Source organism: Canis lupus, chromosome 8 (assembly GCF_048164855.1).
Source record: "Canis lupus baileyi chromosome 8, mCanLup2.hap1, whole genome shotgun sequence".
Classification (NCBI taxonomy): domain Eukaryota; kingdom Metazoa; phylum Chordata; class Mammalia; order Carnivora; family Canidae; genus Canis; species Canis lupus.
In genome coordinates this window covers 71,785,998-71,800,483 of record NC_132845.1, presented here as the reverse complement: position 1 = coordinate 71,800,483, position 14,486 = coordinate 71,785,998, and the positions used below count along the sequence as shown (strand labels likewise).

General features: G+C 54.9%; 1 protein-coding gene across 5 annotated transcripts in view; it reads right to left on the bottom strand.

Annotated features, from left to right (window-relative positions):
- The window catches only part of GTF2IRD1 (GTF2I repeat domain containing 1), a 110,834-nt gene that overhangs the window by 84,225 nt on the left and 12,123 nt on the right, over positions 1-14,486 (bottom strand). The window lies entirely within an intron of this gene.

Genomic DNA, 14,486 nt, shown 5'->3' with positions numbered 1-14,486 from the left:
CCCCACCCCCAACAGCCTGCAGGCCTCTAGCCATGCCTGTCGGCTGGCTTCTGGGACCCAGCACCTCTGTGTCCTCTGTAAGAGACACCCCTCCCCTTCGCCTGGCTCACTCCTAGCTGTTGTCAGGGACACTGGCACCTCTGGTCCCGACCCTCCTAGCTGGCCCGCTGCCCCTTGGCTGGACACCCACAGCTCTTTCCTCCCTCCCTGCAACTCCACCCCCACTAGGACGCAGAGGCATCTGGGCCCCTGTAAGCCCACCACCTCCACCTCCTATGTGCCACCCCCCCACCCCCAGGCCTGCTGAGAACCAGCCTGGTGCACAGAACTGGGCCAGGAAAGGAGGAAAGGCGCTCGGTGGGGAGGGGCCGTTTATGCATGTTTGGAAGAATCAGGAGACAAGAAGAAAGTAGGTGGGGAGGTGGGGGGTACTCTGGACAAGGGGCAGCACTAGTGAAGGCGATGAGCCAGCAGGGCAAGGTATGGGGGTCCCCGCGGAGGCTGGGAGGGGACTGGGAGCTAGACCAGATCCCCGAGCCCTTTCAACCGAGACCAAGGTCAGGTACTAAGACTGTCCAGGAGGAAACACGCAGTGCTTCTGTCCCGGCCTCAACCCCAGAGCCTGGGCCTGCGCTCCAGAGGGCTCTGCTCCAGCCCTGCTCCAAGGGACAGTAGTGTGCAAGCCTAAGAGGACACACCCCACCCAGAGAATGATTCTGCCCTGGGATACCTTCTGGCTGCTCAGGGCCCTGGAGTCCACTAGGCAAACAAATCCCTGTTCTGGGCCCCTGGGGGCCCTTTCTCTGGCATGTCCTCTGCCCGTGGTTTTCAACATGACAGCAAATTCTGATACGTCTCCCAACAAGTGGAGACATCCACTTCCCCTCCTCTTGAATACGGGACTTAATAACTCACTTCTAACCAAGAGAGTGCTCTGGCACTGCCGCCACGCGACCTCCAAGGCCAAGTCCCAAAAGGCACTAGGCTTCTCCTGACTACACTCAGCATGGGAGCTCCGAGCCGACACATAAGCAGTCCAGCTATCCTGAAGCCACTGTGATGGACAGGAGGATCTAGTGACGCCTGGGGAGACCCTGCTTCTTCTCGCTCCAGCCACCAACAAGTAAGATGTCTCTGAGACAGCCCCAATCCCAGGCATCTTCTGACTGCGAGTGCTGAGACCGTTGGCAAGAACCGTCAGGCCGAGTCCAGTCAAGCCCCAAACTGAGAGATTAAAATACGAAATGACTGCTGTCTGACACACTGAGAAGGTTGGGGGTACTTGTTACACAGTGATGGGTAACCCTACAGGCAGATCATGCAGTGCAGGTGCACCTCCAACGGGCAGCTGTTTGGGAGGGTGGCTAGAGCTTGGATAGATATTTGGGGTATCACATACATGCACTCAAGGGTGCCCCAGGGCAGACATAGCTGAGTTGGGAAGAGGGGAACCTCCATTTGCCCTCCTCTTCCTAGACAGCATTATTATGAGCCTGTGTCCAATAATGGCTGCTCTAATTTGCTCTTAGATGGGCGCCTGGTGGCTCAGCGGGTTAAGCATCTGCCTTCAGCTCAGGTCATGATCCTAGCATCCTGGGATCAAGTCCCGTGTCGGGCTCCCTGCTCAGCGGGAAGTCTGCTTCTCCTTCTGCCTCCGTCCTTCCCCCTGCTCGTGCTCCTGCCCTTGCGGATGTGCTATCTCAAATAAATAAACAAAATCTTTAAAATAATAATTTGCTCTTAGAAACTCATGGTAGGCCCAAAAGTGGCCCCCAGAAGACACTCATGCCCTAATCCCTGCAGCCTGTAAATGTCACCTTAAATGGAAAAATCACTTTTTACAGATGTGATTACATTAATGACCATGAGGGACGCCTAGGTGGCTCAGCAGTTGAGCATCTGCCTTTGGCTCAGGGCATGATCCCAGGGGTCCTGGGATCGAGTTCCACATTGGGATCCCTGCAGGGAGCTTGCTTCTCCCTCTGCCTGTGTCTCTGCCTCTCTCTGTGTGTCTCTCATGAATAAATAAATAAGATCTTCAAAAAAAATTAATGACCATGAGATGGAGAGATTATCCTGGATTATCTAGGTGGGCCCTAAATGCCATCACATGTATCCTTGTAAGGAGACAGGAGATCTGACACACAGGGAAGAGACGGCCATGTGAAGCAGAGCAGAGAGGATCTGCTGGCCTCGGGGAGTAGGAGCCACACGGCCACAAGCCAAAGCATGCCAGCAGCCACCAGAAGCTGGAAGAGGCCACAGAGGGGCTCTCCTCTACAGCCTCTGGAGGGAGCATGGCTCTGCTGACACCTCAATTTTGACTCAGTGGTCCTGATTTGGGTTCTGGCCTCCAGAACTGGGAGAGAATAAGTTTTGGTGGTTTTAAGGCACCATGTGTATGGCAATTTGTTATAGGAGATGAATCTGGGACACCTTCACTCCTCATACCCCAGCCCCGAGTCCTGGTCCATGTCCTCAACTGCCCTGGACACACATTCCTCAGCTCAGACCTCTAAAAAGCTCAGGCCTGGGTTTGCCAGAAAGTTCACCCATCCCTCCCTCACTGGAAACCCCAGCACCAATCAGTGTAAAAAGGGCTGGATTTCTCAGGATGCCAGGGGAACGCCTCTGATCCAAGTCTCAGTGCCCTAAGAACCAGCTGGGCGCAAGAGCCAGTGGGAAAAAAAAAATGCACACAACCACGCAAAAGGCAAAGGCAAGAGCACACACCACCCAAACACGGCCCCCGCACCATCCGCCGCCATATGCTTGTGTTTCTTGAAAAAGAAGCCTGAGAGAACAAACAAAAAAGAATATTCTCCCCTGGGGGGCAGAGGCATCTCTCCTCCCCAGGAGCCCCCCCCCCCATATTTCCTCTCCTCTCCTGAGGGCTCCCCAGTGGGGATGGAAGTGCTCGGAGCCCTGAAATCCTGCCGCCTCCCCGTGTCCACCATCACTGCAGCTGGCGGAGAATACAACAGGCCAAAGCCCTGTCTCCCACTTCTATCTGCCTGGGAAGGATCCAGGCAGGGCAGCCAGAGGGGGTCTTACACCAGCCACAGTACCTTGGAAGGCAGTCCAGACTCAGTCAAGACACTGAGCCCCACCTCCGGCTCTGATCCCTTCTCCCTGCGAAGAGAGCCCTCACTGGGTCCTGGCATCTAACGGGAGGTTCTTGGGGCAGTGAATCTTGGTGATTCTCTATCGCTTAGATGCAGGCAATCCCATTCCCCCACCTGGGATTGGTTTAAAGAGAAGCATATAACCCCATTCTGGCCACTGAGACTCAAGGGGCTTCTTGGAAAGTTCTCCTCACTCTTAGAGTGTGCCTGAAACCAAGGATGCCCTCCTCCTTCAACCATGGCATCATAGGAGGACCCTGAAAGAAGCCCGCCCAGGAGGTGAAGCCATCACACAGGGGGCAACGGTGTAGACCATCAGAAGAACCGGGCCCTTCAGGACTTGAAATCGACCACCTCTGGGCTTCAGGTGAGATGATAAATGTTCAATTTCTTTAAGCCTTTTTTTTTTTTTTTTTAAGATTTCATTTTTAAGCAATCTCTACTCCCAATATGGGGCTCAAACTTACCACCCCAAGATCAGGAGTCATATGCTCACTCCACCAACTGAGCCTGCCAGCTGCTCCATTTAAGCCCCCTGCAATGGAGGTTTCTTTTCCCTGTGGCTGTATATACAGGTATATTCACAGGTAAAAAACTCATCACACTGGACCTCATACTTTTTTTAAATGTTAGAAACAGAGTGTCCTAGTAAGTCAACACCTACTGGTTATCCATTTGTTTGGGTGTCCTGGTCTATTTTATAACAGACCAAGATTCCTTTTCCAATTGATGGGTAGAGAGTGTATGTTCCATTTGGTGCCACAGCAAGAATCTAGGAGTCTGGGGCACCTGGGTGGCTCAGTCAGTTAAGCATCCGCCTTTGGCTCAGGTCATGTCTTGGGTCCTGGGATCAAGCCCCGTGTCGGGCTCCCTGCTCAGCGGGGAGAGTCTGCTTCTCCTCCTTCTGCTCTCTCTCTCTCTCACTCTCAATCAATAAATAAAATATTAAAAAGAAAAAGAGAATATAGGAGTATGTAGCAGACCCCCACATGACCCTCATCTCCCTTGCCCAACCCCTGCTGCTCCTTGAAGCCAAAGTGACCAAAGTCACCACTTAGGATGAAGCACCAGAAAACAGTGCTGCCCCCCCTGACGTCTCTGAGCTGGTGTCCAGGGCTGGGCTGTCCACCTCCAGATGTCTTGTTATGGGAGGAAACCAACCCCTCCCTTCCCAAGTCCTATCTATCAGGTTACTTGCAGCTGAATACACTCTTAATGGAAACAGATTCCATGGTCTGGTCAAATTATATTCACTTCTGGCTCTATCTGAAGCCATAACTCTTGTTTTACTGCTTTTTTATTCCATCTTACTAGAGTTTGCGTTTCTTTATGCCTTTCAAATTACTTCTGAAACAAGGTATGCTACAAAAAATGAAAAGAAATCAATCTGATAATCTTTTAAAAGCCCTAGTGCTGGGCACCATTCAAGGAAAGACCTGCCTTCCAGTTAGTCTAATGAGAAAGTTACTTAATTTCCCCAACCCTGCTCTCCTCATCTGTAAAATGGGGCAACAGTGCAGACCAACGTTACTATATTCCTGGCAGGAGCATGGGGGCAGGGGGTAAATAACATTAGTTGCAATGGACTCTATTCTTAGAGACCTGAGTCTCTACAACACTCCTGATAAATGTCACCATCCCTCAATCCTTGTCACTGAGGCATTTGTGCAAGCACCAAATAAAGCAGTTTGTCCTGCCACAGCCTCTTCACCTGCTTCCTTCTAGTGGGGCATGTGGAGACACAGAGGATGCCTGCTTGTCCCTCCCTTAGGTGGCTAGTGGTGTTAGAAGGTATTGGGGGCTTCATCCCGTTCCTGGCATCCATCCCAGGCCAGAAGACATCTCAGCTGGATGCTGCATAAAAGGACCCAAGCACGAACAACAACAACTACAAAATGACCCAAGCACTGGGTAGGGACTACAAGAGGTGGCTTATCAGATGCATTCCAAGTGGAAGAGCTTACAGCAAGTTGGTAATAATTACAGTCTCAAAGAGATTTTTATACACCCAGGTTCATAGCAGCATTATTTGCGATAGCCAAAAGGTGGGAGCAGCCCAAGTGCCCGCTTATGGATGAATGGATAAAGATGTGGTCTTTACGTACAACAGAATATTATTCAGAATATTACTATTTTTTCAAAGACTTTACTTATTTGGGGAGTGGAGAGAAACAGAGGGAGATGGATAAGCAGACACCGAACTGAGCATGGAGCCTGACACAGGGCTCAATCCCATGACCCTGAGATCATGACCTGAGCCAAAATCAAGAGTTGGACGCTCAACCAACTGAGCTACCCAGGTGCTCCCCCCAGAATATCATTATTATTTTGAATATTATTTATTTATTTATTTATTTATTTATTTATTTATTTATTTATGATAGTCACACAGAGAGAGAGAGAGAGAGAGAGAGAGAGGCAGAGACAATAGGCAGAGGGAGAAGCAGGCTCCATGCACCGGGAGCCCGACGTGGGATTCGATCCCGGGTCTCCAGGATCGCGCCCTGGGCCAAAGGCAGGCGCTAAACCGCTGTGCCACCCAGGGATCCCGAATATTACTATTTTTAAACAAGAAGGAAATTTTGGCAAATGTTACGACATGGATGAACCCAGGGACACCATGCTGAATAAGCGGGTTGCAAAAGGCAGATACTGTACAATTCTACTTGTATGAGGTCCCTAGAGTACCCATACTCACAGAGACAGGAAGGAGGATGGTGGGTGCCAGGGGCTCGGGGGAGCTAGTGTTTACTGGGGACGAGTTTCAGTCTCATCAGGGGCAGATGAGAAAGTTCCGGAGACAGGTTGCACCGTAACGTCAATGTACCCAACGCTACTGAACTGGATACCTAAAGATGGTTGTGATGGTCAATTCTGTGTGATGGGTGTTTTACCCCAATTAAATAATAACAGCCATTTACTAAGAGTTATCTAGAAACACCCATGACACTAAGTCTGGTGATGCACATGGGTCTCCCCAAGCCTTGAGCCCATGACTGGCTCTTAAGTTCCAAGCCAGCCCCAGGCTCACTGGTGTCATAGCAGTAGAAGTCACAGGGATACAGGCTCTGGTTCAACCCAAAAAATATCTCCCAGCCAGGAGGGCTGTCCACGAGCAAAATAAGCAGCCAGGTAGGCATCGAGCTCCCCGTCCCTAGAGGTCTGCAAGTGGAAGTCATCCATTTGTCAAGACCTTTTATTTATTTACTTGAGAAAGAATGAGAGAGGGATTCCAGAAGGAGAGGGAGAAACAGACAGCCCGACGTGGGGCTTGATCCCAGGACCCCAGGATCATGACCTGAGCCGAAGGCAGATGCTTAACCGACTGAGCCACCCAGGTGCCCCTCTCAAGACCATTAAAAGAAGGTCTGTGCACATTTTTTGAAGGACAGACTTCCACAAGGCACCTGGCAGGGGGTCACATGGGCAGCGGTCAAGGGACGCTCATGTTTGCTTTGGGTAGAAAGGCCCTATATGGAAATCGGACTGCAAGAGCAGGCTTCAACTACTTTGGGAAATAAGCTCTCAGTGCTTCAAAGTATATGATGTTGGAGCGTGTAGAGATGGATGAGCCCCTCGCCCAACCATCTCCATGTGCATCTGGAGAAGCTGAGGCCCAGGGGGGACAGCCCCCACCCCAGATCGCTGCGTGACCCGCGCACGTTTGCACCAGAACGCAATGTGCTCTCCCGTGTGCATAACTGCTATGCCAGTTGCAAATTCTTTCTTATTCACTGGCTAGGTCCTTTGGGAAACAAACTTGATTTCTTTGTAAATGGGCAACAATTCTAACAGTAGGCATCCTGGATCTAGAGCGGTGCCCATACATGCTTGCTTCCGGTGCATTCTCCCCAGTGGCTGGTCTGTTGAAAAAGACATCAGACTTGAACAAACCACAACTACCCACAGCAACACGGCCGAGTCTCTCAAATATGATGAAAGCATCCAGGAGCCAAAGGTCACACTGTAGGATTCCATTTATGTGCAGCTCAAACACATCCGAACTCCGAAGGTAGAAGTCAGGATGCTGGTCATTTTGGTGGGGCCGGGGTGGGGGGGGGTGGAAGGAGGCATGAAAGGGGCTCCTGGGGGGCTGGGAATGTTCTGTCCTCGATCTGGGCTGTTACCTGGAGAGGATTCAGTTTCTAAAAACTTATCGAGCTGTTGACTTAGAACCCATAGCTTTTTTTTTTTTTTTTTTCAGTAAAAAGTTTTAAAAAGATGTCAGGTATGGGATCCCCGGTTAGGTGGCAGACAACAGGGGCGCTGTCCCGACATACCTAAAGAGGGTGAACCGAGTTCCCACCCTGTGACCAGCACTTTCAGTTTTCTCGCTTCATCCTGAGAAAACTCTCCGCAACATGAAGACTTATGTGCAAAGGCATCTCGCCAAAGCATGTCACACATCCGTAAATACACACAGCACACACACCAAAGGGAAACAGCAGACAATCCAAGCGCCCCATGGGGGGTGGAAGCGACGTTGGGGCGATGACCGGCCCCAGGTACCCATCTTGGAAGAGCCAAGAATGGTCCCCACACAGGCCGTGCGCCTTGCTGGGCTGCATCCACAGGTGACCTCTCTTCCCTCTACTTTTCCATCTTTCGTAATTGATCTGAGCTAAGGACGCGTCATTTCTGCAATCTGGAGAGAAATAGCAGAAAGCTCAGGCCTTCCCGCCGCCCCGCCCCCCGACAGGAAAGCAGGCCCGCCCCGGGCAAAGGGCAGGCAAAGGGCAGACGCAGGGAAGCACATGCCTCCTGCAGCTTTCCTGGAAAATGAGGGAGGCCTCGGCCTTCTCTGCCGAGGGGTGCTGGGGGAAGGGGCAGGTCTGCGAGCTGGCTGTGGGAAGCCGGTCTCCTCTTAGTCCAGGGCTTCCAGAAGGTACGGCCTTATCCCCATGGGGTGGAGAGGGGTTCATGAAGCGGGGCAGCCTCCCCACAGACGGGGCTCCCCGAGGCCAGGCCTGGGTGCCGGGCATGGAGACCATGAAGGGAGCCTACAAATCCAGGTTTTGTGGGGTTTCGGCGCCCCGCGGGGGATCAGGGGGTGCTGCTGGTGGGACGGGGTGACCAGCTGGCCCCGTGCCTGCCTCGCCAGGAGGGGAGACTGGGCTCCGGTGGGCAGGCGGCTCTCCAGGGTCAGGTTTCTGCCCCGTTATTTAAAGCCCGGCTCCGGGCTCCAGGCGGGCAGGGCCAGCCGCCGCCTGCGTGACTAGGATGAGAAATCGCAATCCTGACTCGGCCCGCGTGCCTATGGCAACTGGCGGTGTGGCCTTGGAGACTAATCTCCAGGCTGCCAGCCTGCAGGGGCCTCTCCAGGCGGGGCCCCTGCTCCCCGTGGAGGCCCTTGGCCAGGAAGGGGACCCAGGCCTCTCCCAGCCGAGGACAGGGCATCTGCCCTTGCAGGTGTGCCCCTGGCCGGTCTCAAAACATACAAATTCCCAGGGCCCCGCCACAACCCCCCACTCATAGTCACACACACGGGACGTGACCACTGTGCACAATCACCTCTGTCATGCTTCATTCGATACAGCACGGGACCCACGGCAGGTGCTCCTGCCTGTGAGAGTCCCTCCCAGGCTGGAAGGGGGTGGGGATGACAATAAAATAGACTATTAAGAAGAAAAAAAGATTAAAAGTGTGATCCAGGGCACCTGGGTGACTCAGTTGGCTCAGGTCATGATCTCGGAGTCCCAGGATTGAGCCCCAAGTCGGGCTCCCTGCTGAGTCTGCTTTTCCCTCAGATTCTTCCCTATCTCTCATGCTGTCTCTCACTCTCTCTCAAATAAATAAAATCTTTTAAAATCAAAACAAAACAAAACACCACTATGATACACCTTGATTTAAACGGTTACATGGGTATACACAGGTAAAAACTCATCACTATGGACACTTAAAGTTTATGCATTTTATAGTAAAGGTAAAAATGAGTGACATGCAAGAAGCACAGGCTAGAGGGTGGGGAAGTCAGGGGAGGCTCCTTGAAGAGGTGACACCTGAGCCGAGTGGAGTGGCATGCCACCGGGTAGCAGGAGTTCGCAGGGCAGGAGCATAGCCAGGGGAACGGGGCCCAAGCTCTGCTCATATGCAGGGGATGTGAGCAGCCCCCCTCCCTGGAAACAAATGCTCAGCAAATACAGCTAGACCCGTTTGAAGGAGTGCCAAATTACTGGCTGCCCGGGAAACCCAACCTCCAGTCCAGCCGCCCACGTGTCTCGACTGGGCCTGAGCAGGGTGGTGGGTGGGGTGGGGCCGGCTCTGCGTGCCTAGAAGGTCCAGCACAGGGCAGGAAGTGGTGGGCAGAGGGGCAGGCTCGGCCATGGGGGTCAGGTCAAGAACCTCAGGTCATCATCATTTAGGGAGCAGGACTCACTGAAGAGTTGGGAGCAGGGGCAAGATGTTAGTTTTAGGGATCCTGGCAGGATTGGGCAGACATGGATCCAGAGCCAGGGAGCCGGTGGTAACCAAGCTTCTTTAATGGTCCAGGCAAGAGATGGCCAGGTCTGAGGCCAAGGGCAGCAGCAACAGGATGGAGGGGAGGGTGGTTGTGACCAAGAAAAGGGCAGAGATTTGTGACAGCATGGATGGGGGAGTCCCCAGAAGGGGACACCTGGAGTGATGCCCAGGTTCTGATTCTGGGGTGGCACACCAGATGGGCAGGGGAATGGGTGCAGAGGGCTCCAGAGGGCTCCATTCTCTAGGATGGGAAAACCTCAAGAAATGGGATTGGACAAACACACACGCAGGCCTCCTACATCCTTCCAGCTAGATCTCAGAGCCTGAGCCAGGAGCCTCTCCCCGCTGGCCCTCTGCTAGTCTAGGACGCTGAAGAGTTGCTTCATCCCATTAGATGAGGAGGTGTGTGCAGGACAGGAGCGGGGGAACCACAAGCCAGTGGGGGTGGTCTCAACAACACCCCCAACAGAACATGCACACATGGGGACAGAAAATTAGTTTTGTTCCTGGCTAAGCCCCAGAACCACAGCAGGCACTCCATATATACTTGCTTGGTGAATGAGCAAGGACTCAAAGAAGTCAGAGCAGGGACTGCAAAATGAAGCTTAACCAGAGTAGACCATCCTTGGCCTCCATGGCCCTCCCAGGGCACCTCCAGCCCCACTACATGGGGTCCCCCTAAGGCTGAGGCCCTGTCCACACCAGGCTGACCTCTCAGCTGGAGGAGCAGGGAAATGTCTGGGCTTGGGGGTCAATCCAGCCTGGGTCTGAGTCCCTACCCAGCTATCACCGGCCTGTGACGTCAGTGGAGGCAGACACACCATGCCTCAGTTTCCTTATGAGCAAACTGGCGCCACCAATTCTGCTGCTCTCAGCGTTTCGAGGACGGCAAGCTGACATGTGAAGAGTGTCTGGCCCGGGGCCTAGAGATCACAGGTGCTCATTAAAGACACGGGAGTGATGATGGGGAGGAGGACTACAGAGCTGCTGTCCCGCCCTGACGTCACCGCATCCCATCAACTCTGAGTTAGCTCACGCAGGTCCCTGGACAGGCAGCACACGGATGCTTCTGCTCCCCCATGTGAGGGGGCTCTGGGGTAGGACATGCAGGCCCGGCACTGGGCTGGGTATCAGGGGACCCCAGCACCTGTCCCCTGGTTCTGGCTGAACCTTAGCAACTCAGCTGCAGGAGGTGAAAGTATGTATTGGTTCTTAAGCTTCTGGAGCGCTTGGGGGCTGGGTGTCAGGAGGTGGTGGGAAGAAGCCAGCACTGGGGTGGTGCCAGCCCCTGGGGCGATCCCATCTCCCGAGAGCCCCCCTGCCAGACATAAACAGGCCTTCTCAGAAGGATGAGCAACGTTGATGAGGAGCATCAGGCCCTTTCTTGTCGGGAAAAGGCTGGGCGGAAAAAAGCTAATCACAGTGGGTGATCTAATCTCAAGGCTCTGGCTCACAGGCTCCCACCCCAGCCAGCCCTCCTGAGCTGGCCCGCTCCCTCCCTCCTCCTGCTGCTGGCTATCCTGCTCAACCCAGTCTGCCAGGGGTAGGGGGCAGGGGTCCCAGGGAAGGTCAGGCCCTGCCGCAGGTTGGGATGAGGAGAACTGGCTTCTAACTCCAAACACCACCCCAAAGTGGGCCTCAACTACGCCTTTGGAAACTTATCTCAAGACCTTCTTACCCTCCACCCCAGGTGAACGGACCACCACGCCCCCTCCCCTGGCCTCTGGCCTCCATACCTGCCCCGATCCATGCAAGAGCAGTCATCACAGTCACCCTGCGCCCACCCCCAATGCCCTGCGATCCCATGCCTCTTGTTCCAGCTCCTTTAAATCCCAACGCCACAGCCTGCAGGACCCTGTCCTCCCACACTCCCCAGCCCACGAGCTGCCCTGGTCCCAGTCCCGTGTGCTCCCGGTGGGAGGCACTCCGGCCGGATGCGTGGAGCACCAACTCATCACGCGGCTCCTTCAGTGCACCCGGATCCCCCAGCCCCAGAACTGGGGTAAATCAGACCCAGGCCCTGACCCGGGGCTCCCAGGTGGGGAAACAGCAGCTGAGGTATAAATGGTGACGGCACTCGAGAGAAGAGGCCTTTTCCATCAAGGTCTGTCCAGCAGGTACTCGGCAGAGGCACCTGCCGCCTGGGGCCCTCGGCCGCTGGCTGCTGCACAGGCCGGTGCCGATGCCTGCCCGCGCCCCGCCCACTCGCCCACAGGGGCCACTGGGCCGCGCTCTGTCCCGCGGGCACCGTGCCGCAGTCCCCGCCACCTGCTGGCTCGGGGGCTGGTACACATTAGTGACCTGGTCCCTGGGGGATGACACACTTAATTCGGTAGCTGGAGGGTCAGAGGCGTGAACACGCAGGTGAACCAACACCCCCTCACACATACACTCCGTCAGGGCTTTCATCCTCCATCACATCCGACACCCCAGCATCCCCAGCAGACATGGGCAGGGACCGTCACCCATCCCTTGCTGGACGACGGAGCCACACTGTGCATGCGACCTTCCTATGATTCCACAAGAACTGTGGGGGAGCCAGTGTGGACATGTTCACACTCTGTTGCCCAGCCCTCCCCTCCCAAAGCCCACACAGGCTCGTGTGTAAAGGCTCGCTACGGCCCTGCTGTGCTCACACTCCCTCACGTGGGTGAGGAGAGCCTGGCCACCTCGATCCACCAGGGCAAGCCAGGCTCACCGGCAGCTCTGGCCAGGTGGTGGTAGTCCATTGATTTCTCCCCGGGGATGGGAAGAACCTGCAGCCCAGCCCAGGCCGCACCATCCCCCACCTAGAGCCCAACGACTGATGACAGAGCAGCCCGTCGCCAAGCCTGAGTCTCAGGAGTGTGCACAGGGCCACTCCTTGTGAGATCTGGGTCTAGCCGAGTCTTTGCCAACCCACTGGCTGTGTGATGCTGGGCAACTTGCTTCCCCTCCCTGGGCATCATTTCTGTCTCCAAAAAAGACAAACATCCATGGCACCCTGCCCCTTCCTCCCTCCCAGAGCAGTGGTGGGCAGTGGAAGCAAGGCCCAACAGAGCCTTTCTTTCTACCCAAACCCTACCTTGGCCTTGAGCCTAGCTGAAATGCCACGTCACGTTATGGTCACCATTACCATCAACAGCCACATGACTGCCCAGTGCTGTGCTGTGAGCATCCTTTTAATCCCCCACAGCAACCCTAGAGCACAATGGCATTCTTCCCATTTGACAGAAGACAGGGATGCTCAGAAAGGCTGAGTAACTTGCCCAATGTCACACAGCCAGAAGAGTCAGGGGCCAGCTTCAAAGCAAGGTCTGCTGGAAAGAGCAAATGTGCACCCAACCCGTGACGTCTCGGAAGCAGCCCTCCAGAGGCCCCTGGGCACGGCTCGCTGCCCAGCGGCTGACAGGCAGATATTCACAGAAGATCTCTTTAGCACAAACTCCTTTTCTGCCTCCCCCAGAGGGTAAGGAGCTTCAGGAACGGGGCCAGGCTTCCTGACTGGGGTCACAGTGAGGCCCTGTGAGTCCTGAAAACCAGAAGGGACCTCAAAGTATGGAGACATCATTTTCTGAGCCAAAAACAGGGCTTAGGGCTCAGAAAAGGGTCCTGTGTTGCCAAGATCATGGGCCTTCCAGGACAGTGGGGGTTAGAGAGATGGCACAGCACAATTCCAGGAACTGCTTGCCCTCTACACAGACCCCAGACTCCAGCTCAGCTAGTCTGCCCCTGGCCCCCACCACCAACCTGCAGCTGCACAGAGCCCAAAAAATGGGAGCAGAGAGGCACTGGTTTCCTGCCCCAGGAGACCCATCTGAAGCCTGGGATGAGAAAATCACTCCTCTTCCAAAGCCGTGTCCCCACAGAGGTCCAGGTCGGCAGGGAGGCGTCCCAGTCCTTACTTCTGGCATCCTCATGGCCCCGTCCAGGGCACCCGCTGGCCTTGCACAGCCTACAGCCTGAGAATCTTCCTCATGGGGCTCACGTGGCTCCAAACTGTCTCCCTGAGCACCAGCTCCAGCTCCGTGCTGCAGGTGCACCTGCCTGTCCCCCCCCCCACCCATGCTCACTCTCACAGTAGCTTCCAGACCTCTCAGCCACACCTCGAGGGTGGACGCAGCCCACACAACAGCCACTCAACATCAACACCAGGATAAACCCAGGGCCTGCATCTCTGAGGCTGGGTCTCTCCTGCGTCTCTCCTGCCTGAGAAGAGTCACCACCCAAGAGAGCCCACCTATCCCTGTCAGGGTCTCCTGGAGTTGCTCCTTAAGATTTTTCCAGGTTGTCAGCCCCACCCTGCACACCCCAAGGACCAGGTCTGTTGGGATTTACCGGGACACATAATGGGGCATCAGGGTACCCATCAGGGCAGAAGCTGGCGTGCCCCCACCCTCCCGCCCCTAGCCTGTCCCCAGGGGCCACCAGCCATTCCTACACATTAAGGCAACCAACCACGTTCCACCTCCAGCCTGTGGGCAGAATGTGTAGCCACCATGAGCTACACTCTTTTCTCTCCTCATTTGGGGGTTTTAGAGGCCCTGACCACCCCACGACCCCATCTTCCACCTCATCTGCTCTAAAACTTCCCGCCAGCTGTTTGGCCTTGCTGTGCCCACCCAGTCTCCTGGAACAGTCAGACAATGGAGGCTCCGGCACCCGCAGGAGGGCAAGGAGTCCTGGCCCAGGAGTCACAAGATGTGGTTTTGGATCTTGATTCTTAGAACTCTGGAATCAGCCGAGTGCCTTCTCTGCCCTGGCCTCAGCTTCCCTGTGTGAAAAAGGAAAGGTCTTCAACCTATTCTGAGGTCCCTTCCAGTTCTAATGGTTCAGGGATCAACAGCGGACCACACGGCACACCCCACCCAGGAAGCCCCAGCCCCAGGTATGAGGCCCAATCCGAAAGACCCAAACCCCACA